The sequence below is a fragment of the Protopterus annectens genome, chromosome 17.part0, assembly GCF_019279795.1.
Source record: "Protopterus annectens isolate FY-2018-M chromosome 17.part0, PAN1.0, whole genome shotgun sequence".
Classification (NCBI taxonomy): domain Eukaryota; kingdom Metazoa; phylum Chordata; order Ceratodontiformes; family Protopteridae; genus Protopterus; species Protopterus annectens.
In genome coordinates this window covers 62,476,994-62,500,043 of record NC_056751.1, presented here as the reverse complement: position 1 = coordinate 62,500,043, position 23,050 = coordinate 62,476,994, and the positions used below count along the sequence as shown (strand labels likewise).

General features: G+C 44.2%; 1 protein-coding gene across 1 annotated transcript in view; it reads right to left on the bottom strand.

Moving 5' to 3' along the window:
- The window catches only part of SRP72 (signal recognition particle 72), a 1,193,396-nt gene that overhangs the window by 429,748 nt on the left and 740,598 nt on the right, over positions 1 to 23,050 (bottom strand). The gene's annotated exons all lie outside the window — the stretch shown is intronic.

The following is a 23,050-nucleotide window of genomic DNA, read 5'->3' as shown; positions in this document are numbered from 1 at the left end:
CAAGAAAAAAGATCCCCAACAGGGTACTTAGCTTTGTTGAAGACTTCGGATCTGAAACTCAAAAATGAAAATTTCAGGAGTCAGGCGACTGGCACTTGCAAACTGCTTCTGCTTCGAGCACTGCACGGCAAGAAAGACTGATGTAATGGCATCGGCTGCATGCTTTATACCCCTGACTACCTGACGTCATGGAAAATGAGACAGTAACTGACACAGGACCCAAGACTTTGATAATCAGGCCGACTGAAGGCTACCTGCAAGCAGATAACCCAAATGTAATGACTGCAACAGAGAAACACAAAGAACATCTTGTTTCTCTGGCATGAGGTAAGCCATCTGGGAAGTTGTGTTCAAGCTTGCTCCCAGGAATACATTTTGTTGGCAGGGTATTAGATGAGATTTATTTTCATTTATGGTGTACCCCAGTGAGGTTAGAAGTTTCTTTACAAATGCCAGATGTTTTAGTAGCATGTCCTGGCTTTCTGCTGGAATTAGGCAATCGTCCAGGTATGGGTATATTTGAATATTTCTTTACCTGCAAAATGCAATGACTGGAGCTAGGCACTTTGTGAATACCTTGGGCGCAGTAGATAAGCCAACGGGAAGTGCAGAGAACTGATAGTGCATGGAGCCTGCTCTGAAGCGTAGGTATTTCCTGCAAGATTCCCTTATTGGGATATGCAGGTAAGCTTCCTTTAAGTCTAAGGTTGCCAACCAGGCATCTTTGCCTAGCACAGGAAGCAGCTGTTGAAGTGGTAGCATTTTGAATTTTGGGATTACCAAAAAGGTGTTTAGAATAGAGAGGTCCAGGACAGGACGCCAGGAGCGGTCTTTTTCTGGGTACCAGGAAAAGTCTTGAGTAAAAACCTTGTTCCCTTTCTTCTGCTGGGACAGGTTGAATAGCCCTGATACTTAGGAGAGAGAGCCTGCTGTTGAGCCTCTGCCCACTGATTTGGGGGTAGATCTGGCCAACCGTTTGGGGTTGGTAAGGTGTGAAAGTGGAATCTGTATCCTTGGAAAACTATATCTGAAACCCACTTGTCCTGAGTTCCCAGTTTTTTGCATGCCGGGCAATATTCCCCCCTAAGGGAGCAAGCAGTTGAGCAGTGCTTGGAAGGTTTAAGATTAAGTCATTGTGACAATTTTCCATAGGGGGGTGTCTTACTACTTACAGCTTTGGAAGTGGGAGCCCCCCCTGCTTAGGCCTGCGAGTACCTTGAGACTGTAGCCTAGGTGGTCTGCTGTTCCTCGGTTTGGACTGAGAAGGCCTGGATGAGACAGGAAAGGACCATTTCTTAGAAGGCCAATGCCTACTAAATCTGGGAGGCTGTACTTGCAGGAAATCTTTAACAGTCTGCATAGATTTAGCTTTTTCCTCCAACTTTTTAAAGACGACTTCTGCTTTGTTACCAAACAGGCGGTCTTGGTTTAAGGGAGCATCCAGCAATTTAGCTTTAACATGATCTGGCAAATTTTGCTCCTTAAGCCAAGCATGCCTTCTAAGAACAGACCCAGTGACAGCAACCCTGCAAGATGCTTCTAAAGAGTCAAAACCACATTGCAAAGTATGTTTACCAACTTGTTCGTCAGAATGCATTGAATCCTGTAAATCTTTATTTTCAGCACAGTCAGGAATCAACATCAATTTCTGTTTAAGTAGTCCCATAATATGTTGGCTGATACTTTAACATATGAAACTGGCAGTTTAAGACCCTAAAGGCCAAAGTAGCAGAAGTGTATACCTTCTTACCCTATCTGTCCAAGGCCCTGGAATCTCTATCAGAGGGGGTAGGGTTTTTGGCAGTAGTAGCCTTAATGCCTTTAGGTCCTTGGGAAATGGTCTCTAGGTCCGCAGTAGGATTCTTGAAGAGGAACTTGTGACAGTCAGGTACTCTGTAATACCGGTCAGGTTTCCTGGGAACTAGAGGTTAAGTAGTGTCTGGGGCCAGGCTAGACTCCAAGAAGGCATCATCTACAATGTCCAGGACAGGAGGGATAGCTAAAGGCCTGTGTTGAGGAAGGAGTAAAAAGCCTCTTTTTGGAGTCAGAGTAATCATGGCTTTCCCAGTGGAAATGCTCCCTAAGAGTGTGCAAGGTTTCACCAAAAGAAAAATCTTCTGGAGGGGAAGCAGACGGAATAGAGTCCTCTGCATCAGAATCCTCATAGGTAGATAAGGGCAAATCCTGGTAATCAGAAGAAAGAGAAATTTCAGAATCCTGATCAGAAGAATCAGAAGGAAAATCAGTTCTAGATCTCTTAGAGGGTGAAGGCTGGCTTCCCCTAATTAAAGTAATAAGGTCTTCAGCCATTCTTATTTGTTTTTTAGGCATATGGGCCTGACCATGCGGTTTGGACGTCTGTTTTCTAGGCGTGGGTCGAGTTTTAGGCCTTGAAGAAGAAAATGGCATCAGTTTGAAATGCAAGTCAGTAGGCCTGAATACACCCTCAGAAGCCGGTGCCTGCACAGCAGCTCCGGACCCATCCAAGGTAGAGATATCCACAGGTTCCATACTCGAAGAAGCATCTCACGGCATACCGGACTCCGAATGGGTCTCAGTAGAGGCCTGTGAATCAAGTAGCGGGTATCAGGGGCTGCGAAAGCAACTGAGTACCGATGAACTGGCGACTAGCTTAACGGAAGCATCGGCGGCAGCTTTGGACCTATGCGGTCTGTCTATGTCTTTATCTTTACGTTTTTTTAAGAATGTTGGTAGTCGGATGGGTTACTGAAGCCATTTCTGGACAGTTAAACTGAGTACCAAAATAATTTGCAGCAAAAATAAACAGACGATGAATAGTTCGAGGGTTGAATAAGGCACAAAACCTAAAGCGAGACGTCGTGGTCTGGGCCTAAGCAAGGAATGCAGTACGAATGAAAATCTTTATGAGCTACTTGCTTTCCACAGGTAATACAATTGTTAACTTTTACTGACATTGGTTTAGAGCAAGAAAAAGGATCCCCAATGGGATACTTAGCTTTTTTGAAGACTTTGGTTTTGAAACTCGAAAATGAAAATTTTAGGAGTCTGCCAACCATCACTTGCGAACTGCTTCTGCTTCGGGCACCGCACGGCAAGAAAGACTGATGTAATGGCATCGGCTGCATGTTTTATACCCCTGACAACCTGATGTCATGGAAGAAGGGACAGCATCCGGCGCAGGGATCCAAGACTTTGATATTCAGGCTGGCTGAGGGCTACCTGCAGGCAAATAACCCAAATGTAATGACTGCAACAGTGAAACACGAAGAATATCTGCATCTAATAGAATGTCTGGCTACCTGGGAAGCCGGGGAAAGTTTAGATGCTATCTCAGTTTTGGTTGGGCAGTCAGGGATGGATGCCAAGAGAGTAGAGGCTTGTGAAACTAGGTCCAAGGCATATTTAATCATGTGCGTTTGGTAGTTGATAGCTCTGAAGACCAGGGTGGAGGAGGTGTAAACCTTCTTTCCTATCCTGTCCATGCTTTTGCTATCCTTATCAGTAGGTAGAAGAGAACCTGAAGGAATCAATCTAGATTGCTTATCAGGGAATACAGCAATTACAGCAGGGTCTGCCAAGGGTGGCTTTAGTAGGAATTTCTGTTCATCTGGAACTTTGTAGAACCTGTCAGGTCTCTTAGGGGCCGGTGGTTGAGAGTCTGGGTTCTTTGATGCTGAGGTGAAAGCATCAAGGTAGGCAGGGATGGCTGAAGGCGAGGGAGATTCCACTTGAAGAAGTTCAAAGTACCTCCTTTGAGTGTCAGTCATTTGGGAAGTGCCCCATTTAAAGTATCTTTCATTTTGTGATAGTATTCAAGAGGGGAGGCAATTTGTGAGGAATATGAGACTGATTCATCTAAAGATGAGTAGTAGGGCTCCTGTTCTTCATCTCCTTCTTGGGCAGTAGGCAAAGGGAGAGAAGTGGCAGAAGCAGGCCTAGGACTAAGCACTGGAATAGTGGAGGGGGAAGAGGCTGAGGGCTGAAGGACCATGAAGGCCTGCATCAAAGAGCTGGTAAATGATTGCCAGTCTGGGACTCCTTCAGAAGGTGGGGTATGGTGCTTTGTTTGTTTTCTTTTTAAAGGCATAGGTCTCGGAGAAGTCCTGGGTTCAGGAGCCTGGGAAATGGTAGGGGTTTCAGGCAGTGGAATCCCAGTGGGTCGCCCAACGATATCTGGCTCCCCCTCAACATCAGTAGGGATTGACATCAGAGCTATCTCCATGGATGCGCTGGCAGTTACTTCCAAAGCAGCTTCCTCGAGGGGAATCAGGGCAAAGTAGCTGTTGCACTTGTTCAGAGTGGATGGAAAGAGATCACAGCAGGGTTGGCTCCATTGAGATAATGTCCCTTCTGTCACCAAAGAGCTGAGAGACGACTCGTGAGGCATTAGGATGCTCCTGCTCAATTTGTCCACAATCACACTGGAATGCTCTGGAATACGTATTGCAACTGGAAAGCGGTCAGCTGAAACTGCCCATTATCAAACTCGGAGAGCTACTCGACAAAGAGGGTAAGATCTGGTTCTCCCTTGTTTGTTGATGTACCAAACCCCTGATATGTCTGTTTGGACTGCAATCATTCCAGAGGGGAGGGTCTCTCTTGGAATGCTTACAACGCTAGAAGCACCGCCCTCATCTCTAGAACATTAATGTGCAAATTTGCCTCCAACTGGGACCAAGTGCCTTGGATGATCTTTCCCAGATAATGCACCCCCATCTAGGATGCATCTGTGGTCACGATAGCTTGAGGTTGAGGAAGGACAAAGGGATGGCCCGACAGAATGTCATTGGAGTGGAGCTACCAACTCAGGTCTTTTTTGCATAAATTGATGATCCCAACTTGATGCAACATTGGTTGTTTCAGTAATGACCATTGTGACGCCAAGAGCCATTGTAGAATTTGCATGTGAAACCTCACAAGGGGAACTAAAGTAATGGTGGCTGCCATAGAGTCTGCAATATGAGTCTTGCAATTTCTGTTCAGTTGTGAATAATCTGGCTGAATAGTGACTTTATTCTTTGAAGTCATTCTTGGGGTACAGATATGATTACAGGTGCTTGTGTCCAAAAACCATTCCTATGAACTCTAAATGCTGTGTGGCTTCCAGATGAGATTTTTCATAGTTTACAGTGATCCCCAGCAAAGTTCCTTGATTGCAGCAGTAGATGCTTGATGGTTGCCTTAATGAACCAGTCATCTAGGTATGGAAAGGCATGGAATCCTTGCAGTCTGAAGTCTGCTGAGACCACTGCCATACATTTGGTGAACACCCTGGGGGCTGTGGTGAGACCACAGGGCAAGGTTCTGAACTGATAATGACTGCCTCTCAGCTGGAAGCGCAGAAATCTTCTGGAGCGTTTGTCTATTTTTATGTGAAAATATGCATTCTGAAGATCTACTGAGCACATGCAATCGTCTTTTCCTAAGAACGAGAGAAAAGACTGAACTGTGACCATCAGGAATTCGGTTTGTTGAACTGACTTGTTCAAGACACTGACATCCATAATTGGTCTCCAGTCCCAGTTTTCTTTGGCACTAAAAAGAATCTTGAGTAAACCCTGGATCCTATCTGGTCTGGCTGGATTGTTTGGATGGCTCTTTTGTCAAGCAGTTTTTGAACTTCTAGAATTGACGCATCCTTGCAACTGGGTGGAATTTCTGTGATTTTCTTTGGTTGTTTGGACTGTTTCTAGAAGCGAATATTGTAACCTCTGGTTAGGATCCTCTGCACCCAAATGTCCACTGTTATAGTTAGTCAGGCAGGTATGTGCAGGGAAAGTCATCCCTCACCTGTCTCCAGAGGACAGCAATCAGCCCACCATTCAGGAGCACTGATAGGAATAATCAGGGAAAGAATCCCTGTAACACTGATTCTGCAGCCACCTGTGACTCTAGCACAGCATCTTCCATTATAACTCCCACCTCTGCCCCAGGGGGAGTTCATTACCATGCAAGTCCTGGAAAGGCCCTTGGGACTTTTTGAACTACAGCCTTCCACTCCTCTGGTTCATAGAGTATGGCCACTGAGGAGTGGAAAAGCATATGTCCACAGCATAAAGTTTCTTTCAAACTTTCTCACATCTGAAAAGGGTCTCTAACTTTAAGGCCAAATTGGGATGTTCTGTCAAAGGAAGCATTGACAAAAGAAGACTTAAATGGCTCTGCAAACTTGTATAAGTGCATCCAGGCATATCTCCTCATAGCTACACCAGCACCCACTGCCCTAGTTGTCCCTTCAGCTGCATGCACAATGAGCCTCATGGACGAATTACATACAGAATCAACGGTTGCCAGCTGGGAAGCTACTTTAGTCTGAACCCCCTCAGCTACGGTTCCCTGTTAAGAGTGTCTGATAACTCCTTTATCAGATCTCTTTGAAGCCTAGTGAAATGTGCCATGAAGTTCAAAGAGCTAAGCGCGAAGGTCGATGAAGCATATACGAGCTTCCCAAATCTAACCATAGTCCTAGACTCCCTTAGTAGGAGGATGGATAGTAGGACTTCCATCAGCAAGTTTCTTTTTGGTCCCTACCTCTATCATCATGGCATCCACTGGCACCCCTTTAGCCCAGTGCTGCTGATCCAAGAGGAGCTGACAGTATACTGTGTGGTCTGTTACGGACTGGTTTGATGGAATCAGGAATCTTCCAAGCCCACTGGGCAATCAGTTGAATCAGATCATAAGCGGTTGGAGAGATCCAAGCAGTAGTTGGTCAGACACAGAAAGCTTCTAGGTATACGGACTCCTCTGAGGAAGGTTGTTGGGAAGTTCAGCCACTCCTCTGTTTAAGGATCTCTAGAATGTCAGACATCTTCTAGGGCTGACCTTGGGGGAATCCTCCCTTTCATCAAAGTCAGTATTTTCTGTGTAAGACTCTTCAGGGAAGTCCAAGTGTTTCCTTTTGCACTTTCTCTTCTGGGGCACCTCCTCAGTGGGACTGACTGGGGAGGTGTCTGAAGAAGACAATCACAATGGTTGAATCCTGAGATCTCTCTAACTGCTGTTCCAGCTCAGAGGCTGGTGGCACCTCTGGGTGAGGGGGAAGGTCCAGGATGCTGTTCCAACGAGAGAGGAATAGACTGCGAGCCCGTAGTGGACAAGACCCTCTCTCCATGGCCAGGAAAGCAGGCCCCCCCAATAAAGGAATGGGAATACAAAATCTAAATAGATTTCTTCAAAAACATTGTCCCATACTGACAGAGGTAGTCACCCCGAGCCCAAAACTGGAGCCAAACTTGTGTGCTGAAGCTCCAAGAAGCATAGACAGCTCTGATAAGATCTGTGTTGAACCACACTCCCTGGAGCAGACAAAGTACAGTTGTGTACACTTACCATAAATGTAGATGTTAGAGTGTATTCACTGTTGCAGTCATTACATTTGGGTAATCTGCTGGCAGGTTGCCCTCAGTTGGCCTGAATAACAAAGTCTTGGGTCCTGCGTCGGTTGCTGTCTCCTCTTCCATGATGTCAGGTTGACAGGGGTATAAAACATGCAGCCAACGCCATTTTATTTAGTTTTTCTTGCCCCAAATGTCAGGTGCCCCCCAAATGGGGAGCAAAAAAAAAAAAAAAAAAAAAATTATATATATATATATATATATAAAAATGAACAGAAAGATATGTAAATGCACTTTTAGCAACATAAAAACTTTACCTTCATCTAAAAGCAAATGCACCACAAAGGCTTTAGAATGTAGTGAAGGAAAGAGAAGTTATAGAAAAAGGGGGATGGCGGGTGGGTAACCCACACTGCAACAGTGAATACAATCGAACATCTACATTTATGGTAAGTGTACACAACTGTACTATGTTCTTCATGTTTCACTGTTGCAGTCATTACATTTGGGTAGAATCCCAAAGCTATGGATGGGAGGATGGAACTAAATAGCATTAGGAGTGGCAATAAGACCCTGCAGAACTGCAGTGACAAAGCCTGCCCTGGATTTGGAGAAGAGAGGCAAATGATAATGCTTTGTGAAAATATGAACACAGCTCCAAGTTGCAGCTTCTAGAATGTCTTTGGTTGGAACTCCTCTGAGAAAAGCTGCTGAGGTAGAGGCAGCCTTGCTGGAATGTGACCTGATCCCCTTGGGCACAGGTTTACCATGGTGCAAGTAGCAGAAACGAATGCAGTGGCTTATCCACTTAGAAATAGTCTGCTTTGATATAGCCTTCCCCTCTGATCCTGCAGCAAATGCCACCAGTAGTTGCTCAGACTTTCTTAGAGATTTGGTCCTGTTTAAGTAGAATATTAGTTGTCTGTGTACGTCCAATGAATGCAGAATCCGCTCCCTTTTGTTCTTTTGTTCTGCGGATTTGGGTAAAATGTTGGCAGGTGAATTGTTTGGTTAAGAGCCACACTGGATACAACCTTAGGCATAAAAGAAGGATTGGTCCTGAGGGACACCCTGTCCGGGTAAAATGTAATAAAAGGCTCCACAGCGATGAGAGCCTGTAGTTCTGAAACCCTTCTTGCTGAAATGATTGCCAGGAGAAAAGCTGTTTTCCAAGATAAAAATTTTATATCCGCAGTAGCTGCTGGTTCAAAAGGAGGCAGGGTGAGTTTTTTTCAGCACAAAATGGAGGTCCCATGCAGGAGTTGGTGATCTTCTGGGGGGCCTTAAATTTTTGGCCGCTCTACGATACTGTTTAAGCACAGGATGAGAAAAGAGGGGAGGCTCCGTGTTGTAATGAGCTGAGATGGCAGAGGCATGGATTTTTATTGAAGAAAAAGACAGCCACTTGTCAAGCATCTCAGTCAAATATTGTAAAATCTGAGGGATATTGGGCTTTGCTGTGTCTGTTCCTTGTGCTTGGTTTCAAGCACAGACTCTCTTCCATTTATCAGCATAAGATTTTCTAGTACTAGGCCTTCTGGCTTCCAAAATGACATCCATCATAAATTTACTGAGAGGTGTTGTTTGAATAATTAAATGATCAGTCATGCTGCAAGGTTCAGAGTTTGGAGCTGTGTGTGCAGAATTTGATTGTTCTGCTGAGACAGTAGATGAGGTATTTGAGGCAAGTATCAAGGAGGGAGTTGAGACATATTCCTTAGAAATGGGTACCAGTGCTGGCGAGGCCAGTCCGGAGCAATTAGGATCATTTTTGTTTTTTCCTGTCTGACCTTTAGTAAGACCTTGGAGAGAAGAGGCAGAGGGGGAAAGGCATAGACTGATAGGTTTTTCCTACTGAAGGATAGGGCATCCACTTTCCATGCTTGTCTGTGATAAGTCCTTGTGCAGAATTTGTCCAGTTGATATTTTTTTTTTGGGGGGGGCAAATAGATCTATGTCTGGGCTCCCCCATTTCTGTGTTAACATGCTGAAGATTTGTGGATCCAGTTTCCACTCGTGCGGGTCCATAAGATTTCTGCTTAGGTTGTCTGCCAGAATATTTTGTTTTCCTGGCAGGAATTGAGCTTGAAGATGTATTTTGTAAGTCAAAGCTGTGTTCCACAATGCCATGTCTATTCTGCAAAGGGGGTAGGAATGTGTACCCCCCTGCTTGTTTATGTACCACATAACCATGGTGTTGTCCGTCTTTATCAGTAGTTGTCCTGGATGAAGTAAGTCCTTGAAGGCTGTCAGAGCATTCTGAACAGCTAGCATCTCTTTCTGGTTGATATGCAGATGCATTTGTTTTGAGCTCCATTTGCCCTGAATGCATCTCCCCCCGCCAGGTGGGCCCCCCATGCATAGTCTGATGCATCTGTAGTTAGGGTTTGGGTGGCAGGGGGTAGGGTGAATGACAGTCCCTTGTTTTGGTGACATGTCTCTGCCCACCAAATAAACTACTGTTGTAGGCATGGAATGAGAGGAATCACTGTTTCCAGACTGTGACAATGTTGACTCCATAAACTTTTTAGGTACCACTGAAGCTTCCTCATATGCAGTCTCGCATATGGAAGTAGTAGAATGCAGGATGCCATGAACCCCAAAGCCTGCAGAATTTGTCTTGCAGATAACTGGGTTCTTGTTGACATTTGTTTGAAGTATGTTGCCAGTTGCCTTTGTTTCTCTGGCGTAAGGTAAGCCATCTGGGCAGTTGTATTCAAGCTTGCACCCAGGAATGTAATCATTTGAGAGGGTACCAGTTGGGATTTCTTTTTGTTTATTATGTACCCTATATGCATGTTAGAAGCCTTTTTACAAATGCCAGATGTTGAAGAAGAGTGTCCTTGTTCTCTGCTTGAATGAGAGAGTCGTCCAGATAAGGATACATTTGAATGCTTCTTTGTCTGCAGAATGCAATTACTGGTGCCAGGCACTTTGTAAAGACCCTGGGCACAGTAGATAAGCCAAAGGGCAGTGCAGAGAATTGGTAATGCAAAAACCTGCCTTGAAGCGGAGGTATCTTCTGCACAATTCCCTTACTGGGATGTGCAGGTATGCCTCTTTCAAGTCTAGAGTCACTAACCAAGCATTTCTGCCCAGCAAAGGCAGTAGCTGTTGTAAAGTCAGCATTTTGAACTTTGGAATGTCTAGGAATGTGTTCAAAATCGCTAAGTCCAGTATTGGACGACAGGCATGGTCTTTTCTGGGTACCAGGAAAAGTCTTATATAAAAACATTGTCCTTTTTCCTTTTCTGGTACTGGTTGAATAGCCCCCATATCCATGAGGGACATAACTTGTTTCGGAGCCTCTGCCCACTGATTTTGTGGCAGATCTGGCCAAACATTTGGAATTGGCAAAGTATGGAAATGAAATCTGTACCCTTGGGATACTATGTTTAATACCCACTTGTCCTGGGTAATTAACTGCCAATTTTGAGCATGAAGTGCTAATTTTTCCCCCCAAGGGGGCTGCCAAAAGATAAGTGCTTGGTGAAAGTAGAGGGAAGTCATTGAGACTGCTTACTGTAGGGTTGTGCTTTGTTTCCTCCAGATTTAGAGGTGGAGGCACCCCATTGCTTTGACCTGTAAGAACCCTGTGATTGGTATCTATAGCCTTTTGAGCACCTGGAGTTGCCTTGAGAGGCTCTGTTGGACACAGGAAAGGACCACTTTTTAGTAGGCCAGTGTCTACTGAACCTGGTTGGCTGCACTTGTAAGAAATCTTTTACAGTTTGCATAGATTTAGCTTTGTCTTCCATTTTCTTTAAAACCTCTTCTGCCTTATTACCAAACAGAGTATCATGCTGCAAGGGGGCATCCAACAATTTAACTTTAACATGATCAGGCAGATTTTGCTCCTTGAGCCAGGCATGCCTTCTTATCACAGATCCAGTAACTGCGGCCCTGCAAAAGGCCTCCAAGGAATCAAAACCACATTGCAAAGTATGCTTTCCAACCTGTTCTGCTGAATGCAATAATTCCTGTAATTCTTGATTTTCCACACAATCAGAAATCAACATCAATTTCTGTTCGAATAAGCCCATAGCATGCTGCTGATATTTAAGCATATGAAACTGGAAGTTTAAGGACCTAATTGCCAAGGTTGCAGACATATAAACCTTCTTTCCCCATCTATCCAATGCCCTGGAATCTCTATCAGAGGGGGTAGGATTTTTAGCTGTAGAGGTCTTTACACCTTTCTGACCCTGTGAGATAGTCTCAGGATCAGCAGGATTATTTAATAGAAATTTGTGGGAGTCAGCAACCCTGTAATATCTGTCTGGCGAGCCGGATGTAGGGAATCAGGAGCCATGCTTGATTCCGAAAACACATCATCAACAATGTCTAATACAGGAGGTATTGCCAAAGGCCTATGCTGAGGAAGAAGGAAATCCCTCAGCCTCTTTTTTGATTCAGTGAAATCCTGACTCCCCCAGTGAAAATGTTCCCTTAAAGTATGCAAGGTTTCTCCAAAAGAGTAATCCTCAGGAGGAGATGCAAATGGGATGGATTCTTCTGCATCAGAATCCTCATAGAGTCGAATAGAAAATTTCTGATCAGAAGAGGAATCAGAAGAAATGGAAACCTGATCTGAAGATTCATAATCAGTGCCTTGCCTAGGCCTCTCTTAGCAGGGGGGGGGGGGGGGGGTTGGGATCCCCTGATCAAGGTAATTAAGTCCTCAGCCATTTTGATCATCTGTTTTTTAGGCATAGGGCCCTGAGCACGTGGCTCATGCGTCTGTTTTAAGACATAGAAGATGTTTTTGATCTTGTTTTTGAGGCGGACATTGGTTTTATATAAAAATGTTGAGGCCTGAAAACACCCTCAGAAGCCAGTGCCTGCTCAGTGGCTCTGTCTCATCCAAGGAAGAGACATCCGTGGGTTCAATACTCTAAGAATCTCGCAGCATACCGGACTCCACATGGGTCTTGGTAGAGGCCTGCGACTCAAAAGTAGCGGGCATCAGGGGCTGTGAAAGCATCTCACTGAGTACCGGCGAACCTGCGACTGGCTTAGGAGAAGTTTTGTTGTCGGTTTTGGACCTCGACGGTCTGTCTCTGTCTTTTTCTTTGTGTTTTTTGTGAACTCCGGTAGTCGGATTGCTAACCAATGACATTTCAGGGTAATTAAATCTTGATACAAAATATTTAGAAGCAAAAATATACAGACACTTAATAGTGCATTGGTTAAATCTAGCACAAAACCGACAGCAAGGCACGTTATGATCTGGGCCTAGGCAAGGAATACAATACAAATGAAAATCCTTATGAGGTATTGGCTTCCCACAAGTAATGCAATTATTAACTTTTACTGACATTGGTAAGGAGCAAGAAAAAGTTTCCCCAACGGGGTACTTGGCTTTATTTGAAGACTTCGGTTCTGAAATTCTAATGTGAAAATTTCAGGAGTCGGCCGACCGGCACTTGCGAACTGCTTCTGCTTCGGCACCGCACGGCAAGAAAGACAAAATAAAATGGCATCAGCTGCATGTTTTATACCCCTGACGACCTGACGTCATGCAAGAGGAGACAGCAACCGATGCAGGACCCAAGAATTTGTTATTCAGGCCGACTGAGGGCAACCTGCCAGCAGATTACCCAAATGTAATGACTGCAACAGTGAAACACGAAGAACATCGAAGTTCTGATTCCGAGAGGTCTACAGTTCCAATGTTATCGGTGCCAGAGACAAGGCTCTCACCGGCACCGATACAGTTGACACTGGGACTGTCAGAACCAGGAACTTGAATGCTCAGCTGGAGTCAGAGGAGGAACAAGAATCGGGTGAGAGACATGTAAAGTTCCAGAGCTAGAAGTGCTAGGAACAGAGGATGTGGCTAATCCCCTCACCTCCAGGAGTTGGCTCACTAGTCTCAGTAAGGACGCCGTGAGGCTCTTGGTGAAACAGACCGAACAGACCGATAGAGACTGGGGTCTATCCAAAAATGGGCTTGGTGGTCGGTCTACAAAGAAGTAAATTTTTGGGGAGTACCTTGTTCGTGGCAAATCCTTGGAAGAAAACTCCTTCGGTTCCGAAATCGATGGGACGGAGGAAGATGAAATGGTCAGAGTTGAGGAAGTAGTTGGTTCCGAAAAGTACAGTTGTATACCTACCATAAATGTAGATGTTAGAGTGTATTCACTGTTGCAGTCATTACTCTTGGGTTATCCTGCTGGCAGGCCACCCTCAGTCGGCCAGAATTCCAAGGTCTAGGTCCGGCGCCGGTTGCTGTCACCTCTTCCATGATGTCAGTGCGCCAGGGGTATAAAAGATGCAGCCAACGCCATTTTCTTCAGTTTTTCTTGCCCCAGATGTCAGGTGCCCCCAAACTGGTAGGCTGAAAAATATGCCAATAAAAATGCATGCACAAAATAACATTTCCTTCATCTACAAGCAAATACACCAAATAGGTTGTATAGGATAGAGAAGTGCAGATAAGTCCCAGCAAAGAAAAGGGTGATGGTGGGTCTGTAACCTGGACTGCAACAGTGAGTACACTCGAACATCTACATTTATGGTAAGTACACAACTGTACTATGTTCGTGTTTCACTGTTGCAGTCATTACTCTTGGGTTGAATCCCAAAGCTGAGGAAGGGCGGCTGGGCTAAATAGGGTTAGGAGAGGCTATGAGGCCCTGCAGAACTGCAGTGGCAAAGCCTGCTCTGGACTTAGAGTAAAGAGGTAAGTGGTAGTGCTTTGTGAAGGTGTGCACTGAACTCCAAGTTGCAGCCTCTAAGATATCTTTGGTTAGTACTCCTCTGAGGAAGGCTGCTGAAGTGGCTGCTGCTCTGGTGGAATGAGGCCTAATGCCCTTAGGCACTGATTTGCCATGTTGAAAATAGCAGAAACGGATGCAATGGCTTATCCATTTAGAAATAGTCTGTTTTGAGATAGCCTTTCCTTGTGATCCTGCAGCATATGACACAAAGTTGCTCAGTCTTTCTGAAAGCTTTAGTTCTGTCCAAGTAGAAGTGTAACTGCCTGTGTATGTCCAAAGAATGCAGAATTTTCTCACCCTTGTTCTGTGGATTAGGATAAAAGGTAGGCAAGTGAATGGTTTGGTTAAGGGCCACACTGGACACCACCTTAGGCATAAACGTAGGGTTTGTCCTCAGAGAAACCCTGTCTGGATGAAAAATGATGAAAGGTTCCACAGCCATGAGTGCTTGTAACTCCGAGACTCGCCTTGCAGAGGTTATTGCTAGGAGCAGAGCTGTTTTCCAGGATAAGAATTTTATATCTGCTGTTGATGCTGGCTCGAAGGGAGGCAGTGTGAGTTTTTCCAAAACATAATTGAGGTCCCAGGCCAGAATTGGTGGCCTCCTTGGAGGTCTAATGTTTTTGGCCCCTCTGAGGTACTGCCTTATTAAAGGATGAGAAAAGATAGGTGGTTCCGTATTGTATTGGGCTGAAATGGCAGAGGCATGAATCTTAATTGATGAGAAAGAAAGGCCTTTGTTCAGCATCTAGTTCGGTATTGTAAAATCTGAGGGATATTTGGTACACATGTGTCACTGCCTTGTTCCTGGTTCCAAGCACAGAATCTCTTCCATTTTTCTGCATAAGATTTTCTGGTACTGGGCCTCCTGGCCTCCAAGATAACATCCATAACAGCTTTTGAAAGAGTAGCGTTCTGAATGGCTACATTATCCGTCATGATGCCAGATTTAAGGTACTGAGTTGGCTGAGCAGGATCTGAATTTTTTGTTGGGTCAGTAAGCGAGAACTTTGAGGCAATATCCATGCTGGACCTTGAGACAAGCTCTTTAGGATTGGGTACCAGTGCTGGTGTGGCCAGTCTGGTGCAATCAGTATCATTTTTGGCTTCTCTGGTCTGACCTTTAGGAGTACCCTGGGAAGGAGAGGCAGTGGGGGAAAAGCATATACAGTTATTTTTCCAGCTGAAGGATAGGGTGTCCACTTTCCATACTTGCTTGTGATAAATCCTTGTGCAAAATCTCTGCAATTGGCAGTTGTGAGGGGAGGCAAATAGATCTATGTCTGGGCATCCCCATTTCCTTATTATCATGCTGAAGACTTGTGGATCCAGTTTCCATTCGTGGGGATCCATGAGGTTCCTGCTTAGTTCATCTGCCAGAGTATTTGTTTTTCCTGGCAGGAATTGTGCTTGCAGGTGAACTTGGAAAGCCAATGCTGTGTCCCATAAGGTCATTGCTTGTCTGCAGAGGGGGTAGAAATGTGCAACTCCCTGCTTGTTTATGTACCACATGACCATAGTGTTGTCTGTCTATCAGTAACTGAACTGGATGAAGCAGGTCCTTGAAAGCTGTCAGGCCATTTTGAACAGCTAGCATCTCTTTTTGATTGATGTGAAGATGCATCTGGTTTGCAGGCCATGTGCCCTGAATACATTTTCCTGCCATATGGGCCCCCCAGGCATAATCTGATGCATCCGTTGTCAGTGTCTGTCTGGCTGTGGGTAATCTGAATGGCAGACCCTTGTTGTGGTGACAGGCTTCTGCCCACCATCGAAACTCCTGTTGCAGGCAGGGAATGAGTGCAATTACTGCCTCCAGGCTGTGGCAATGCTGAGTCCAAACACTTTTGAGATACCATTGTAGTTTCCTCATATGCAGTCTGGCATATGGAATTAGTAGAATGCAAGATGCCATGAAACCCAAGGCCTGCAGGACTTTCCTTGCAGATAAATGGGTTTTTGTTGCCAATTTCCTGAAATAAGTAGTCAGTTGCTTTTGTTTGTCTGGCGTGAGATAAGCCATCTAGGCAGTTGTATTTAAGCTTGCACCCAGGAATATTATCTCTTGAGAGGGCACTAGTTTTAATTTATTTTCATTTACTGTGTACCCTAGGCCAATTAGTAATCTTTTTACAAACGCCAGATGCTTCAGAAGAATGTCTTTGTTCTCTGCTTGAATTAGGCAGTCGTCCAAGTAGGGATATATTTGAATTCCTTTTTGTCTGCAAAACGCAATTACTGGTGCCAGGCATTTTGTGAGGACCCCAGGCGCAGTAGATAAGCCAAAGGGCAGTGCAGAGAATTGGTAATGCATTGAGCCAGCTATGAATCTGAGGTATCTTCTGCAAGATTGTCTGATTGGGACATGCAGGTATGCCTCTTTTAGGTCCAAAGTTACGAGCCAAGCCTTCTCGCCCAGCATGGGCAGTAGCTGCTGTAGAGTCAACATCTTGAATTTTGGAACTTCCAGAAACGTATTTAGTATAGACAGGTCCAGTATTGGTCTCCAGGTTTTGTCCTTTCTGGGTACTAGAAAGAGTCTGGAGTAAAATCCTTGCCCCTGCTCTTGTGGTACTTGCTGAATGGCCCTCATGTCCATGAGGGCTGTAATTTGTTTTTGTGCCTCTGTCCATTGATTGTGTGGCAGGTCTGGCATACCTTTTGACCTTGGTAGGGTGTGAAAATGGAACCTGTAGCCTTGGGACACTATGTTCAGGACACATTTGTCTTGGGTAACCATTTGCCAATTTGATGAAAAAAGTGCTAGTTTTCCCCCTAAGGAGGCTGCCAAATGAAATGTGCTTGGATCTGGTAGAGGAAAGTCATTGGGACTGTTTCCTGTAAGGTTGTGATTTGTCTTCTCCGCTTTTGGAGGTAGCAGCACCCCATTGTTTAGGCCTGTATGAGCCTTGGGGCCGAGATCTGCCTCTGGGACGTCTGTATCTGCCTCTTTGTGGTCTGACACTGGAAAAGAACAATTTTTAGAGGGCCAGTTCCTGCTAAACTTGGGTGGCTGTACCTGTAAGAAATCCTTGACTGCATGGATTTTGCTTTATCCTCCATTTTTTTCAACACCTCTTCTGCCTTAGTACCAAAGTATCATGCTGTAATGGTGCATCTAATAATTTTGCTTTAACATGATCAGGCAGATTCTGTTCCTTTAACCAAGCATGCCTCCTAATAACAGGACCTGTAACAGCAGCCCTGCAAGAGGCCTTCAGTGAATCATACCCACATTGCAAAGTATGCTTTCCCACTTGTTCAGCTGCATGCAATAAATCCTGCAATTCCTTGTTCTCTGAACATTCAGTATTTGTCAACATTTTCTGTTTAAACAGCGACATTAAATATTGCTGATATTTAAACATATGAAACTGACAATTTAAAGCCCTTACAGCCAGGGTAGCAGAAGTGTAGACTTTTTCCCCCATCTGTCTAGAGCCATAGAATCCCTATCAGAGGGTACAGGGTTTTTTGCAGTGGAAGCTTTAATCCCTTTGGGACCCTGAGAAATAGTTTCTGGGTCAGCAGCTGGGTTTTTATATAGGAATTTATGAGAATCCAGGACCCTGTAGTATCTGTCTGGCTTAGCAGGTGCAGGGGGGTAAAGAGTCAGGGGACAGGCCAGACTCTGAAAATACATCTACAATGTCCAGAACAGGTGGAATAGCAAGGGGTCTGTGCTGAGGAAGTAGCAGAAAGTCTCTGAGCCCTTTCTTAGATTCAGAATAATCTTGGCTCTCCCAGTGGAAATGCTCCCTCATGCTATGCAGGGTTTCCCCAAAAGAATAATCCTCAGGAGGAGAGGCTGAAGGAATGGATTCTTCAGCATCAGAATCCTCATAGGGAAGCATGGAGTAATCCTGTTCAGAAGAGGAATCAGAGGAAATAGAAACCTGATCAGAAGAATCATACTTTGTCCCTTGCCTAGGTCTCTTATCCAGAGGGGGATGGGAGCTCCTGATCAAACTAATTAGGTCTTCGGCCATTTTAAGCATCTGTTTTTTTAGGCATGGAAGTCTGAGAAGGAGAATGCTGTACTTGTTTCTTTGTCTTTAGAGCTGCTTTAGTCTCTGAAGCTGAAGATGGCTTAATATATAGTTGTGTAGGTCTGAAGACACCCTCAGATGCCGATGCCTGCTCAGCGGCTCCGGACCCATCTGAGAGAATGATTTCCGAGTGTCCAATACCTTGAGTTTCCAGAGGCCCAGTCAGCTCCACGTGGGAGTCGGAAGCGGCCCGTGGCTCTGAGGTAGCGGGCGCCAGGGGCTGTGAAAGCGCCTCACTGAGAGCCGGCAACTGGCCTAGCAGAGGCTTCGTCGTCAGTTTTGGATCTCGGATGCCTATCCTTTTCCTTGTCCTTGCGTTTTTTGTAAACTCCGGTTGTCGGCTGGTCCGACGGCATTATATAATTAAATCTTCGGCCAAAGTAATGAAATGCAAAATCGAACAGACGCTTGATAGTGCGTTGGTTAAATCTAGCACAAAACCGACAGCTAGCAACGCTGTGATCAGGGCCTAGGCAAGGAATACAGTAAGAGTAAAAATCCTTATGAGGTATTTGCTTCCCACAAGAAATACAATTGTTAACTTTTTCTAACATCGGTCTGGAGCAAGAAAAAAGTTTCCCCAATGGGGTACTTAGCTTTAATGAAGACTTCGGTTCTGAAATTCGGATTTGAAAATCTCAGGAGTCGGCCGACTGGCACTTGCGAACTGCTTTTGCTTCGGGCACTGCGTGGCAAGAAAGACTGAAGAAAATGGTGTCGGCTGCATCTTTTATACCCCTGGTGCACTGACGTCAGGGAAGCATACCTCTCAACCTGGAAACATCAAAAATCTGGACAAAGGCCTATGAAAATAGGTACAAATCTGTACGCTGATTAACATAAAATTTACATACATAACTGTGTAACCCCGCCCACTTCAATAGAATTGTGGGATACCAACTTTCAACCACAAACTGACGAACAGACAACCAAAATATGCCCCCCAATACACACACAAGAAGCTGCTGCTGCTGTTAATATAAATGCACACACAAGTAAAGCCTCCTGCCTGCAATCATAAAAATAAAAGCTCAGCTGCTGTTAATATAAACACACAAGTAATGTTTCCTGCGTGCAGTGCAATCATATAAATGAAAGAAGCTGCTGTTAATAGAAATAAACACAATTAAAGCCTCCTGCTTGTGTATATTATGTGTATATTAATAAATGTATTAATAAATACACACACAAGTAAAGCCTCCTGCCTGCAATCATATAAATAAAAGAAAAAGCTGTTAAACTGGTAGACCTATTTGCAGGGATAACAATAAGTGCAGACTTATTTATCTTAAAACATTACTGTCTGTGACAGTTGTGATTTGATTTCAGGAAGCCATAACAAAATTAAGGCTTAAATTTGCATTTCTAGTAAAGGACTTCAACCTAATGTTTTCTCAGTTGAGTTTTTCTTTAGTCACCAAGTGCTTATATTCCTGCTGTGGTTATTTCTGTTAAAATAGACATGGTACAATACTACACAGTGATGGCAGTGTTTACACCCCTAAACCCATGGGATGGAGCCAAAAATACTAATGAAGCACTGAGGGAGAAATAAGTTTCCCCCAACACTTTCAGTCTTTCCAAACTTCTTATTATGATTACAGTTCCAAGCTAAAAGAAAAGCAGCAAGCATGTATCAGTTTCCTTTTGCACAAAAAGCAGAAATGATTGCACTATCAAAATATACAGCGTCAGCTAACACGTCATTTTACTTTTGTATAAAAAAAGAAATTATCGCACTATAAAAATATATGAATGATACTTCTCAGAAATAAAAAAAAAAAAAAAACAATTGTTGTAGAGTTTAAAAAAAAAAAAAAAAGACACTTACTGGAGTGAAGAACCTAGCCAGACGTGGTGGTATATGATCAGCTTAATTATGGAAGCAATCATGGTATTTAAGAGGTACACTGCTGTGGTAGAGTTGTCGCCTCACAGCAAGACGTTGTCCCGTTCAATTCTCAGCTAGAGCGTCTTCAGTGTGGAGGCATGCGTGAATAGGCGTGCCTTCGTTGAAGGTTATGCGTCAGGGCTGGTAACTCGGCACGTAAAAATCCACTACCAAACATTAGCGGACCGGAGTTCCGCTGTGGCGACCCCTAAGCCGAAAGACACAACAACGGTTTCAAAATGAACATAAAATCATGGCTACCAGGATAACATAAATTACTCTCAAACTTATTTAATCTAGTGAATTCTCAGAACTTCCATAAAGCACAAATCTATTTCAGTTATTCCAGTAAATAAAGATGGTATGGCTGTTATTCAGAGGAAATCTCCTGGCAGAGACCTGCTCTCTGATTATTATTGTATTGAATCTTTCCTCAAATCTTTCCTGTAGCAGTTTCCATAATTCTTCAGGTGTCTATCTTTCTGTTCAGTGTGCTTGAGGGTTACACATTAAAGTCAAATATTAGCCTCAGTATTTTTCTTTCATTCACTTGTGTCAGACTGGAGACATGAGAACTCTAAGAAGAATGCAAACCACCAGATGCCATACTCCAGAAAATAGTAAATAGGGCTGAACTAAAACATCTCATGTTTTTGCACTGGGTTTTATTTTTTCCCAGTGTACAATGCGGCCCAGTTTTTAGGCTTACTCTTCACATTTTCCTCACCTTTATTATACTCTGTCCAGTACTAAGTTTCATATGCCAAAAGAAGTAAAAAATGGGATTGTTCTACAATGAAGAATATTTTGAAGTTATTTAAACATTTATCTGTGAACTTCATAGAAAGCTATTCATTTCCAACGATCCTTGATAGAAATGTGTATCCACACTGGGCCACTGTAAACTATGGGCTGCAGCTAGAAAATCTAATGCAGAAGTCAAAGTAAAAGTGGAGGACAGGAGGAGGCAATAGTTTGCCAAATAACGATTAGGTAGTTTGCATATAGTTTAATTTATAAGTAAATGAAGGAGCCAGGGACATCTCAGACCTTTTTTTTTGTTCCTCATGTTAAGGAGCACAAAAAGTGAACTAGCTTGCTCTAGAAGCACTAGCAAGACAGTTTTGACAATCAAACCTTCTCTAGTTCTCTCTCCCTTCAAGAGTAGAGGATCATGAGAACAGGGACTGGTACACAATTATAAATGAGCCAAGTAAGGCTCTGCGGCTGCCCTAAAAATTGCCCCTTCTAAATAATATCCTACGATTCCTACCACGCACACACACATACACACAGACACCAGTTCCTACCTGGAATAAGCAGCTCCGTCCACCATGAAATAAAGGCTGAAGTAGATCCAAGCTGCACCAGGCAGAAAGCAGTCCATTCTTTCCCACGAAGCAGCAGAAGAGAAGTTGTCCTTCCTGCTCACAGCAGATCCATGCAAATAGCAGCAGCAGTTGTTTCTTTTCTGTTCGCGCACGTTCAAACAACGGCAATACGCACGAAAGTTGGGCTCAAATCCCGAAAGGCTAACTAAGCTGACGTAATCGCGCACGTGATGATGTCAGCTCAAAACGTGGAAAAAATTAAATTTTAAAGAAGCCAGGGAAATGAAGGGGTGCCACTCGGGAATCGTGGCACCCCAATTTTTGATCCCAAAACTCGGTAAAAAACGAGTAATTCGGGACGGTTGGGAGGTCTGCAGGGAAGAGTCGACAGCAACCGACGCCGGACCTAGACTTTGGAATTCTGGCCGACTGAGGGTGGCCTGCCAGCAGGATAACCCAAGAGTAATGACTGCAACAGTGAAACACGATGAACATCTGTCCGTGCAGTGATCGGCACAGACAGCACTGATGATAGCAACTGCCTTCCCTCCACTTCCACCAAAACTATGGGAACCGGGGAAGACTTGAATTTGTTAACAGGCGGTTCTGACGAGAGTGCTGGAACAGAGTGGCACCTCTTCTTGGAACCCTCATACCTGGAGGAAGAGGAGGAAGAAGGGTAGCCAACATCAGTCTTAGAAGTCACAGATATGGCCTCATCAAAGCTAGATCTTATCAGGCCTTTCAGAATTAATTTGTTTTTCTTCTCTATGAGGGCCTGGTGGCTAAAGCCATGACAGACAGCACAGTCTTCATGAAGGTGTACCAGGCCCAAGCAGTAAACACACAAGTCTTGTCCATCAGAATTTGGCAGACAGTCACACTTCTGGCATCTCTTGAACCCAGAAGTGCCTTTAGTCTTTTCAGCCATGTCAACAAGGCGCACTCATACACACAGACAGAGAAGAAAAGTTTTTTCTTTTTTTTTTTTTTCTTAAAGGGAAAGTGCGTACCAACAAAGTTATGAAAGAGTTAACATAGCAATAAAAGAATAGAGGAGAAGAGGTTCCAACACTGGTACGGAAGATTACTGTAATAGTAAGAAAGGGGAAGGCTACCAATGATGGTAAACCAGAGGAAAATATACACTAGACAAGTTAAGAGTAGAGTAACTGGGTAAAGAATAAGTTCTTACAGAAACAACTATTTAGAAAGAATTCAAAAAAAAGAGGAGATAACATTTACAGTTATAATAAACTGCTAGCTCAAGAGCTGACAGGAGAGGAATGCGTCAGACACTTAAAGCAGGGCAGAGCTTTTGGAAGGTGCAAGATGGAATAACGGCGGAGTCGGTTCTGAGATATGGAACCAAACCCACAGTCAAGGATTAAGTGAAGATTGATAACATCAGATTAAATAATTTAGGGTCATACAGCTAATATAGCAGAATTAAGTACCCTTCCATCACCTTTTCCACAGCTGTCAACTGAGTATCTGGTGGAAACAAGGTAGAAAAGTGCTGTGGCCAAAGACATATGAAAGACTAAAGTGATCACAAAGGATCGGTGCACAGACACTGTTTTAGGATGTCACTACTCCCCAGAGGTAAGCAAAAGACATTAGCCTTCTTTGGAGTAAGAAGAGCAGGATCTTGGAGCTTTTGGGTGAAAAAGACTGCATCACACTCAGGTCTCCTTCAGACAAGAAAGGAGAAGAGCTATAAAGTTAGTCCACAGAG